The sequence below is a fragment of the Epinephelus lanceolatus genome, chromosome 22, assembly GCF_041903045.1.
Source record: "Epinephelus lanceolatus isolate andai-2023 chromosome 22, ASM4190304v1, whole genome shotgun sequence".
In the NCBI taxonomy this organism is placed as follows: Eukaryota; Metazoa; Chordata; class Actinopteri; order Perciformes; family Serranidae; genus Epinephelus; species Epinephelus lanceolatus.
The window spans coordinates 22,582,746-22,595,833 of NC_135755.1; positions in this window are offsets into that span (position 1 = coordinate 22,582,746).

Genomic DNA, 13,088 nt, shown 5'->3' on the forward strand with positions numbered 1-13,088 from the left:
TTGAATTGAAACCTACACTCCTGAACGCCTGCCATGTGTCCTTGTACAACTATGATCGCTTATTCTGACATAGCGACATTATGATTTGATCAGAATTGCTAAATAGGGAGCATATTGTTTAAAAATGATATCATTGTTTAGCATAGGAGAGCACTGGCCAGTGATTTGCTACCTAGCAGGTACCATAGCCTTACTGCTCACAGTTTTATTCTCTCTGTATATATCTGTGATTCCCACGCATGATTTGTCCTTTCTTCCATCCCCTTTCTCTGTCTCCTCTCTCTATCTCTTCCTCCCTCCTGGGTTAGCTTTGCAGCCTAGCCTGTGGGCCCAGGGATGTTGTATTAATTAACTCGCCTCACTGCACTCTCATCAAGCTGCCGGTAAATGGCCCCGCTCCAAGTTTCCCTCCCGGAGCGCACCAAGATGGCAGCATCCGTAAACAACTTCAAATTTACGGTACTGCAGTCACAGCAGCGAGGCCCCTGCTACTCCTTACACTGAGGGAAGGCAGGCTGGAGCGTGCAATTCAAACAGAGCCTCCCTCCGCACGCTGCTGTGTGGTTTAATATGTAAATGCATTTTCGTTAGACTCAAACTGCCATCGCAGTCATCTATTTTTCCTCTACCTCTCTGACGTCTGTGATTTGCAATTGCTGCTTGGAACAAAGTGCAATCTTTTTTAATGTGCACTGCAGTACGGAATGTGCCTATCGCTCAGCAGTGGAGCAGTCGTAAACAACTTTGTATACCTTTTACGTGGCATGATTAAAATGGGTGCAAATCTTTGTCAATATTAACATGGTTTGACAAGCCATGCAAATGACTCTGCTCCTCAGAGAGTGTGCAGACTATAATGAGGTAAATTCTACAGTGCGTTTCTGTAGCATTGGAGCTGAGTTGCTGAGGAAACTCAAGGTGGGTAAATACAACCCACAATCCCAGAGGATTCCCAAGTCCTACCTTAGCTTTGAATAGCTGCTACACATAATGAATTCCAATCAGAATGGACATTTTAATAAATTGGTTTGTTAGAAAACCTATCTAATAAATATTCCCCTTTTCTGTGTTGTTTATTTCCCCAATACGTCATATCTGCATATGATGGTTGATGATCCATATCAGGAAATCAATCAAATCATAAATATTTCATGCAGAACCCCACATCTACTCTCTGGAGCTTCATAAAAACAGATTATTATGTTCTACTTACTGTCATGGAGGCCCAAGATATCCTGGGGTCACTGGGCCAACGTTTCTCTTCATCTTCACAAACTGAAGTTCAACCAACAGCAGCAACTGAGAGTTTTGCTTCACCTGAAAGAGACAAAACATAGACAAAGAGACCCAAAACATCCTCAGAGACACTAAACAACACAAAGAGACACCAAAAATCCACAAAGAGACACCAAACATCCTCAGAGGCACCAAACAACACAAAGAGACACCAAACAACACCAAAGGCTACAAAACAACTACAAAAAGATGCAAATAACCATAAAGAGGGCATAACGATGCCCTAAATGACCAAAGTGAAACATCAAATGTCAGCAAAGATGCTCTAAACATCTACAAAGATATGCTAAATAAATACAAAAACACACACACACAAAACTGCATGACATGAAATGACTTAAGAATACTGCAAATATACACTAAAATAAAGAGACAAAATATGCCTACAAAGAGACACAAAAAAAAACTACAAAGAAACGCTTGCAAAGACATGCTATAGACTACGAAGGGATGCAAAATGACCACAAACAGACAAAAATAGACACAAGTTGCCCACAAAGATACACTAAATGACCACAAACAAGATGCAACACAACCACAAAAGAGATAGACATAAAATTCCTACAAAGAGATGCTAAATGTCTCCAAAGTGATGCAAAACGACCACAAATACCTACAAAGAGACACAGAAAACTACAAAGAAATGCAAAATGCTTGCAAGAGATGTTACAGACTACAAAGGGATGCAAAATGACCAGATACGGACAAAGGGAAATGCAAAATACCCACACAGACATGCTAAATGACTACAAAGTGATGCAAAACAACCACAGATACTGTGAGACACAAAATGCTAATACAAAGAGATGCTAACTAACTACCTAAGAATGTGAAACAACAACAAACAGATAAAATAGGACACAACATTCCTACAGAGATGCTAAATATCTACAAAGGGATGCAAAATGACCACAAACGGACAAAGAGAGACACAAAATGCCTACTTAGAGATGCAAAATACATCGACAGAAATTCTAAATGACTACAGAGTGATGCAAAATGACCACAAACAGGCATAAAGAGACACACATTTTGGAACAACTGCCTTTCAATGCTGAGAATCTCAAAAGATGCATCATCTGCACACTGAATCCAACCTGAGTTGCTTCAGAGCACGTAAGTAAAATGGAATAAGCTAAGAAAATGAGCGTGACTCACGCTACACACAGTGCAACACAGCAACTCTTCATTCTAAAGGCCGGGCACAGAAATACACCGACCTAGCATCATCCATAAACAATGATCTGAGGCTTATTTTTCCTGTGGACATAGCTCCTGTCTGTTTTCTCTCTCAGTGGCTGCAGTGGGCGAAAATAGCCCTCACAGAGACACACCCAGAAGAGAGTCAAATCAAACATCATTATTCCCTGGGTAAATATTGTGAAGAGATCTCATCTCCACTGGCTGCAGAGGAAACGAGGGATGAGGCACTATTCCTGGTGTGCTCCGGTCAACCTTAAATCAGACCTTATTACAGGGGATGCTGGCAAAGCAGCCACGAGCACACATGAAAACACAGCGATGCAAAACTCACATGGCATAAATGTATGGCTACATCATAAACACGCAAAATGCATCCAGATGTGGAACGCACAGACACCGACTTCTAAGACAAACAGACTCATGCTGAGCTTTCATCACAGCTTCATGCATACATCAACATACACAGTGGGGTTTTTGCAATCTGCCAAGATGGTCCAAAAAGGCGCAGTTTTGTTTCATGCCCAAAATTAGCTAACATTTTAGGGAGGCACACTAGACATCGTATGTGCAAAGAAATGGAGGGCCATTGGCTAAGTGAACAATGCTGAGGTCAAAGGTCAAATTAAATTATAGTAACCTGACATGAGCATGCAACAGAAGGTGCTCTGTGTTTCTCACCATTGCAATTCATATCATCGCCTGCAGCTGCTGTAGAAGTGATAGATAATGGCCAGAACTGCAGCAGCTCATCAGTCGGACTTGCTGCGATTAGAGAACCTGACACTCATGTTGAATCCAGCTACTGATGCTGCACAACAAGAGAGTGATTCTCCTTACCTGGGACCATTTCTTGGGGATTTTTACGAGAGCACAATACAGTGACAGGTTTGATCAACATATAACAGAGGAGAAAATCACAAAGCAGTCGACCATCAGTCATAGTTCAATGTGTTAGCAATTTGCTATTGTTTTATGGAAATCAGTGTCCATGTCACTACTGGTAGCATGAGGCCACACCTGCAGCCTATTAGGTTGCACAGGTAGTCCACCTCCTCCAGGATTGCACATCCATACATGCAATCATAAACAAGGTTTGCTGTGTCTCCCAGCACAGTCTCAAGAGCATGGAGGAGATACCAGGAGACTGGCTGTTACACAGGGAGAGCTGGACGGGCTGTAGAAAGGCATCAACGCAGCAGCAGGACCAGTATCTGCTCCTTCGTGTGAAAAAGAACAGGAGGAGCACTGCCAGAGCCCTACAACACAACCTCCAGCAGACTACTGGTGTGCATGTTTCTGACTAAACTGTCAGAAGCAGACTCCATGAGGGCCCGACGTCCTCTAGTTGGACCTGTGCTCACAGCCCAGCACCATGCATCTCCATTGGCATTCACCAGAGAACACCAGAATTGGCAGGTCTGCCTTTGGCGCCCTGTTCTCTTCACAGATGAGAGCAGGTTCACACTTAGCACATGTGATAGGCACAAAAGAGACTGGAGACGCCATAGTGAACATTGTGCTGCCTGTAACATCATCTAGCCGTCCAGTTTGGCAGTGGGTCAGTGATGATCTGGGGAGGCATATCCTTGGAGGGTCACAACAGACCTCCATGTCACTGCCAACGGTATCCTGACTACTGTTATGTACCAGGGTGAAATCCTCAGAGCGATTGTCAGACCTTAAGCTGGTGCAGTGGGCCCTGGATTCCTCCTGGTGCAGGACAATGCCCGGCCTCATGTTTAGGCAGTTCCTGGATGACAAAGGCATTGATGCCATTGACTGGCCCTCTCGTTCCCCTGACCTTAATCCAACTGAGCACCTATGGGCCACACAGGGGCCATACACACTACTGAGTCACATTATGAGTTGCCATGATAAAATTCCCACAAGTTGGTTGATTTCATTTTTTTTTTTTACTTTGATTCTCGGTGTGATTTTGAATCCAGCCCTCAGTGGGTTGATGATTTTCCACTGACCATTGTTAGGCCATTTTTTTCTCAAAAAATATACAATGTACATCACTAAAGATATTTCAGCTTGAATTATTCTTTCATCAGCATCTGATGTGTGATTTAAGAGTTCCCTTAATGTTTTTGAGCAGTGTAGTAAGAAACACCATGACCCCATTTGCACAACAACCACAAGCTTGTTATGTTTGTGGTAAAGTAAGCTTTAAATCCACACACTGATTTAGCCTCATTAGATTCATGCTGTCTCTGACACAGCTGACAATATAAAAGCTTTTAACCATTTGCTTTAAGTACTTTGCAGATAGTTTCATGGTTATTTGTCTAATGGACTGTAGCTAACAGCGTTAGCACAAAGGAGTTACTCAAGGCTCTAGTTCAGGTCCTTTCATTTCATTATACATGAATAAAATTGTATCGCACTTGGGTACAATGTGAGTGTGTCATCAACATATTTTGTAATGCTCAGTGTAACCTAGCAATTGAACAACTGCAGCTTGCTTTTGCTGGTTTTAAAAGAGCATTTCTAAGCCATCCTGTAATTGCAGACAAGAATAAGTAATCAACCTTCAAACTGTTATTTTTTATTAAACATGCATGAAATGAGTCTACTTGTGCATAAGGTTTGATGTCAAACTCATATATGTTGAAGCATTGATCTACACATTAAAGGTGAAGATAAGCTTGTTCCCCAGATCCTTCAGACATAATCGGCCATCTGTCTTTCAGTCATAAATTGACGTTATCTATGTACACGCATCAAGTCTCGCTCTAATACCCCCAGATGCCATCAATCACTATGCGCTTCCTATTCATGTGTATCAGGTTTTTGACTTGCAAATTGGACACACTTGTAAAAGAGGCCTCTTGCTGCTTGATGAGTGTTTCTAAATGCAAATTAAGTTTGAAGTGAAATATATTACACATAATGCTGGATCTGATCTTGTTTTCAATATTTAATCAGCTGCAGGACAGCAGGGGGTTTAATCTTTAAACTTTTTTTTTAGCAGAGTGAAAAACTGTTGACCATTTGGCCACAGTGTCAGTGAAAAATAATGTAATGCTACAGAGCTTTGAAGATTGCTCATAATAGTTCTCTCTTATTTCACCACTGTCTAAATCTATAATAAACCTGTCTGCTGGATATTCTTATGACCAGCAGGGGCCCCTAGTGAACACCCCCAGCCTGGAGAAACAAAACCCATTTTAAGAAAACTATTGGCTGGAAAGCCTTGCTGTTTCAAGAAAGCCTCGTTTGCCCATCACTGAAGAACAAGACTTGTCGATAGCAATCACTGGCAGAGCTGCCTCTGTCCCTGAGATGTGGGCTGGAGCCCTCAGTGGTTTCCTCCAAGCTAAAACTCATCTTTGATTTCCAAAGTCAACAGTGAGAGGCATAGATTTCCTCTCTCTCTCCTCAGACTACTGGTGTGAGCTGAGAAAAGGAGAGAGACAGGGGAAGAAGCTATGTTTTGTTGATTGCCGTCCTTGTGCCAGCGGCTTGCCACAGCCGCTATTCTTGGGGCTTGTTTTTGCGTGGGGGTTGAGAGAGAGATTTTTCCGTGGCACTGCAAAATGAGAAATGACACGGTTTCCCCAAACGTGGCGCCTCATCGGCCTGTTATGGATTAGTTAAGGCTGTTATTCTAATCTGCACCCCTTTTCTTCACTGCCTCATTATGGAACGGAGGTGCCAAGGCCTCATAGGGAGAATAACATGGAGCCCTGTTAAGAGTCGTTAGAGAAGATAGATGATGCCGTGTTGATGGAAGTCAGTGCTGATCTGACAGGGCTGCAGGAAGCCAAGCTCCAACCATTTGTGATGTAAGAACTTAAATCCAATCACTGAACATGTTTGACCGTGGACTGCAAGAAATAGGAAGACAGCAGAACAAGGTCCTATACTGAGCAGAATGTCTTTGATGTCTGAAGAATGGAAATATGATGCAAAAGAGAAGCATTCAACATTGTATACTGTACTGTGTAAGCCGCATGGCAGTTCTGTCAGAGGCAGCGGGGATAGAGGGACATATCTGCGTGTGGTGAATTTAAAAAAAAAAAAAAAAAAGGTCTTATTTCCTTTGACCTTCACCATGTAATTAATTTCAAGCCGGTCAAAAATGCTACTTTAACTCCATTTCACCGTTTTCAACTTTGCAGTTGACTCATTTGAATTTGTGCGCAATCAACAAGGACTGCTGATCACCACTTATCCTCTTAAATAGACAGGTGTGACGTGCCTAACCCTTCGTAACTGCTTGTTAAAAAGAATATTTCAGGGAGTGCTTAATGGATGAACCTCACACAAAGGGAAGGCACTTGTGAATTTACCTGTGAATTATCCGTGACACCGGGCCATTAAAGGGATCATATACAAGTCACATAAAGGACCACTATTCATCCACTCCACCCCAATCAGCTTAAAGGCCTTTTCATTTAAAACGTTCGAGAGCGTTTCATCAGTGGATGAAAGACAATGTTCCGCCGAGGACAAATACTCAGTGAACAACTGCACATACGGGAGACTGAAATTAATGACACGCATGCATTTTAACATGGAGGGTCAAGAAGCGAGGTTTGTGTGCTTGTAATGTCAAGGACCACACAAACAAGCTCCTTGATAACATGAAGCTAAACTAGACGTTGGCAGCTGGTTTACTGGCAGCTAGGTGCGTAGGACATTTTAACAGGGACACATGGAAGGTGGAAAGTATTCAAAGCAAAATATAGCAACAGATTTAAGTTGCCAAACACATTCTACATTCCACCGGCAAAACTTGGATTTAAGGTAAGTGCCAAAAATATTGCTAATGATATTCACATTTTAGCTTTGCATGTAAAACTTCCTGAACCTTTGGTATCAAACACTAGGTAATGTGAAAGTAAATACATTTAATCCAACATTCTTTTGATTCAATCCAACGCTGGCCCAGAAATTCATAAACTGTAGCTACTGTGTTGTGCAGTGTCTGGACCTGGGGAAATGATGCATCTCACCATGTTTAGTGGTTTAAAAATTACCTCCTGTGGAGTATGACATGCTGCGCACACCCAAAACACTAAATCTGTGTAAAAATGATCCCAAGATGAATAAAAAATTCAAAGCTACTCTGATTCAAAATAACACACAGTATCAGTTGCAACAGTGGGTCCCAACTGGTGGGGGACCCTTCTGAATGGACCGCAAGTGACATGTGAAGATGTCAAGTTTGTAAAAGCGCAGTTAATCTTGAAGTACAGTGAATTTCTAGTGCATAGCTTTTATTTTGAAGTGCCATTTCCTGCTACTGCCCTGTTATCAGACAGAAACAACCAGTGTCATGCACATCTAGCTTATCCAGTTCAGATATCTCAAAAACAGTAAAACCTTTTTTTTTTTTTTAATCACAGTAAGTAAAGTTTGTCGCAAAACTAAATTGGTGGGTACGGAAATATAATTTGAAACCAATTTTATGGGTGCAGATGACACTATTTCAAGTCAGTGCTCTCAGACCAGCTGTCAAAATCCAAATTTTTAAATGCAAAAAACTCCAGAGGCCAGTCAGATACATTTGTAATTGTATTAAATCAGAGCTGAAGTCTGTCAGAGTGGACACACAGCAGGGCCATCTTGACAAAGAAGTCCATGTCAATTAGAATTGGAGCACAGCTAAGGAAACAAATCTACATATGACTTGATGAGGGATAGGCCGACTGAAAATGCCAAAGAAATTGAAACTGTTCTAGCTGAAGCTATCCAGATTTTATTAATTTAGTGTTTTATTACTTTTCATTGCCTCATGCTTGACATACAGGAGAATATCTCACATTCAAGTATGTCCAAAATGTTTAAACTTTAATTGCATACCACTTCCATAGTGGTAACCCTGGCAAGGAATTTGTCAATATGCGAAATGCTGATGTTCCAACACTCTGCAGATTTGTTGCTTTTGTGCTCAGAAGTACAGACATCTTGTCACTTACATACTCCTATTATTTCATTTATCTGTGCAAGAATTCAAGTTCTCAACATACACAATATGAGCTGAAGAAGGCTCTGAAGTGCCTCCATTGTACTGTGGAATCTGAACAGGAGGATAGGTGCAAAGTATAAATGAGTGTAATAGAAAACCTGGTGGGCCATAAATCACATCAGCAACACAGACCGTATGCAAATATGTTTACGCGCGCCTGCTGACATCAGCAGCTCGAGACAAAATGTACAAGCATGTTTTATTCATCTCCTTTCCCATTACATACCATGTTACAGTATGTTAGGTTTCACAGGTGCAAGGGGGCTGTTATGAGGGTGAGAGCAGCAAATGGGTGGCATGATAATGGAGGGACCATCTGTGTGACCCCTTTCTTCATTAACACAGACTGAAATGAAGGGCAAGGTAAAGAAAAAATGTATAGAGGACACAGTGCTGGAGCTCAGATTCTCCATATACTGGCCACATGGGAGCTGCAGGTCAAAGCGACATCACTTTACAGCTACTGTACATCAAGGACGCGCATGATACAGACTAGAACCCTGGGAAATTCAACTGGTGCAAAAGGTGCAAAAAATAAAAAATGGCACCAACCACATTTTATTACTCCTCAGACTAGTTACTAACAAGCAGGGGAACTTTTATCCCTGGGTGTTTCTCCTGCAGCTGGCAGAGAGTACGGGGTTGCTTAACATAGAAATGCAGTTTGATTAAAATACCTACAGTCAGCTGTAAAACCTAAACACTATGTGCTGCAGTTAAAATTTGTGAACTATAGCCAAGTAAGCAGAGATGTCAAAACAGAATTACAGGTAGCTAGCAAGTGTGATAGTGGATTAACCTGGTAAGAATTGCTACATGTAAATGAAATGGTTGAAATGCTGTTGTAAAAGTAATGGATTAAATCAAAAAGGTTAGCTAAAAGAAATGGATAAAATAGATGTTATTGCTAAATGTAATGTAAATCATTGAAATAGTTAGCTAATATTAATGGACAACAGTTGATACTGTAGCCAAAAATAAAATAGCCTACTGAGCTAAAAGATAAGGATAGCCGAAATGGTTCAAATAGTTAGCTAAAAGTAACAAATGGTTAAAATAGCTAAAACTAAAATTTTTGGTAACTTTGTTTTTTTTTTTTTACAAAACTTTTTCAACAATTCATCCTTTAAAAGAGACAAATGGCTAAAATAGTTTACTAAAATAAAGGATAAATGGTTAAAATATATATATAAATGGTTGAAATAGTCAGCTAAAAGTAACAAATATTAAAAAAAAAAAAAGGTCAGATAAAAATTAAATTTTAGGTAACTTTTTTTAACAATTTAACCTTTACTTTACTAAAAGCAAATGATAAATTTTGAAATGATTAGCTAAAAGTAAATGATTAATTTAGAAATAGTTAGCTAAAAGGAAAAGATAAATTTAGAAATGATTAGCTAAAAGTAAAGGATTAATTTAGAAATAGTTAGCTAAAAGTTAAAGATAAATATATAAACGGTTAGCTAAAAGTAAAGGGTAGGCCTAAATGGTTTAAATAGTTAGCTAAAAGTAAAGGATAAATTTAGAAATAGTTAGCTAAAAGTTAAAGATACATTTTTAAACGGTTAGCTAAAAGTAGGTCTAAATGATTTTAATAGTTAGCTAAAAGAAAAGGATTAATTTAGAAATAGTTAGCTAAAAGTAATTAATTTAATTTTTTTAATTTAAAGGATAAAATTAGAAATAGTTAGCTAAAAGTAAAGGATAAATTTAGAAATAGTTAGCTAAAAGTAAAAGGATAAATTTAGAAATAGTTAGCTAAAAGTTAAAGATAAATATGGAAATAGTTAGCTAAAAGTTAAAGATAAATATATAAATAGTTAGCTAAAAGTTAAAGATAAATATGGAAATAGTTAGCTAAAAGTTAAAGATAATAAACAGTTAGCTAAAAGTAAAGGATACATTTAGAAATAGTTAGCTAAAAGTTAAAGATAATATAAAGTTAAAAGTAAAGGATCGGCCTAAATGGTTTGAATAGTTAGCTTAAAAGTAAAGGACACATTTTGAAGAGGTAAAAGTAAAGGATAAATGGTTGAAAGTGACTGATTAAATGGAAACAGTTAAATGGAAAAGATAAGGCTATAACATATTTCCCTACTGTGGTGGTAACAGCAAAACTGCAGACTTGACCAAACTGATCTGAAAACTAACTCTTTAATTGTAAATTAACAGTATTCACTCATATGATTATTAGCGCCAAATAAGATCCAATTTAAAATCAACAATGTCAAATGGACACATTTTGAACATGACAGGTTTTTAGGGGGTACCTGAGCTCATCTGACAGGCCTGTGGGGGATGACTGGAAAAAAGTTTGGAACCATGACAGTAGACAGACCTGATGGTGCCATAGCAAGGTAATTACTTTTTCCCAACTTTATGGTCTTGGTAAATTTTGATTTTGCACTTTCCATCAAACCACAATTTATTTATTTAGGCATTTGCATAGGAAGCACAGAGACGTCACTCAGGATAAAACAGAGCCCTCTTCAAAGTTAAAAGCTCATTTTTGTCCCTTGTACTTCATTTCTGAATCTGAATGACTGCTTGTCCAAAGCATTCAAAATGAGTCAAAGCAATTTTCAAGCTGCCGTCAAAACCCTGATGATTCAGTGCTCTAACAGAAGAAAACCCACTGACTGCAAATCGGTTTCTTTACGTCAAATAACTGAGAGGGATGTGACATCAACTTACACCAACTCATCTGTGATGGCCATTAACTGCTGAAGCCTAATCCTATTTTAACTAGCAGCATGTAATCACAGCATATAGCTAGAGGATGCCCAATCACATAACGTGTCTGCCATGATAAGACCACTCTCAGCTGGGAGAAGAGCCTCAAACATGCCAGATAAGAACTAAACACGCTGTCACTCAGCCAAAGCTCCTGACATCAATATCAGTTTCCAGTAGAAGACAAAAAACCAAAGAAGTGCCATGCAACCTTAACACTGATGTACGGGATGCTTTTAAACTGCAAAAATGACTCCTTTCATAGTAGAAACTGCTGTCGGGAAAGATTATTTCTGGTCTAACATGCAGGCTAATGGAACAGTAAATATCCGAGACTCTGAAAGCTTTTTAAGCAGCACACAGATTACCCTCCTTATCTTCCACTAGCCAAACACAGTGCTAGAATGACTACATGATTGAGCATGCCATAAATATTGTTTTCATTAAACTGAGCGACTTACTGGAACTTTTTTTTTTTGTTTTTTTTTTACCCAAACAGTGACTGCTTTGAAGAAGCTTTCTTTACAAAAAGGCAGTGTGGTTTCTTCAGCGGCTCCCATCTGCGTCCTTGCAATGCCCCTAAAATGACAGTCGGGCAGCATGAGGTGGCTGCGCAGTAGGGAAGCGCACTTCAAAGCAGGCCATTTCATCTTCAGCGAGGCTGTCTGCTTCAAGTGGAGCATGAGATAAAAAAATAAAAAGGGAGGGGAGGAAAAAAAAAAGAAAAAGAAAAGAAAAATCAATTCTCTATATCGGGCTTCTTCCTTCAAGCCGCGTGCTGCTCTTTGTGATGGTGCATTCAAGCCAGCACCTGAACTCTGCCCCAATTATCTGTTAAGGCAATTTGAGAATAGATTAGCATTTTAAAGACATTTGATGTTGAAAGCTCTAAAAACAGGCTATTTAAATGACTGTGCATCTGTCCTTCCTTCAACCTCGGCGCTGTGCAACTTTACAGCAGAAAGAATTAATCGACAAGTGTAGCAAACATGACAAACACTCATTCATCACTAGTAAAAACAGAGCTGTTCTAAAAATGTCAAACAAAAGTATGAGATAATGTCAATAATTCAAAGAAAAAAGCATGAGTGATAGGTATTGCACTTACTAGAACAAGACAAGTCAGTGCAGTTCAACGTTTGAATCGGTGTACATTAAAAGGAACTGTTTGACGTTTTGTGAGATACACTTATTCACTCAGCTGCTGAAAGTTAGATAGAATTGATTCCTGTCTGTCAAACACAGCTGAAGTGCCTACGAGCATCTTTACAGCTCATGGATGAACAGGGTACACCTCTTGTTTAAAGCCAGAGTAAAAATGATTTTACAGGGGGGGCTGAGTCGACTGTCGGGCGACAAAACTCCAGTGATCTTTGGAGGCACCTGTACATCTGTGGGCTTTTTGCTTAAAGGTAAAAACTGTGTATATACTCATACAAAAGTAATCCCCCCCCATTAGAAATGCGTGTCAGTGTATTTATCTGCAGAGACTGCCTATGTTTTCCTTTTTTTTTTTTTTTTTGATGGAGCTGTTCCTGGGTGTCCCGGTGAGGTTGGGACTTTATAAAAAGGTTGCAAACAGGTGCCAGATCCAAAGCGGCACTCATCCAGGGGGAAGCTTAAAAGGTGAGGACAAAGCACCAAAGAAACAAATGTTGCTACCGAGCGAGAATCTGGAGTTGGGTTTTAATATATCTGGTGATACCGTTTTGAAACATTCATTTTCCGTAACTGCTTATCCTGTTAGGGAGCCTATCACAGCGGACATGAGGTACACCCTGGACAGGTCGCCAGACTTTCACAGGGCTGACACATAGAGACAGACAACCATTCACACTCACATTCACACCTACGGACAATTTAGTCACCAATTAAT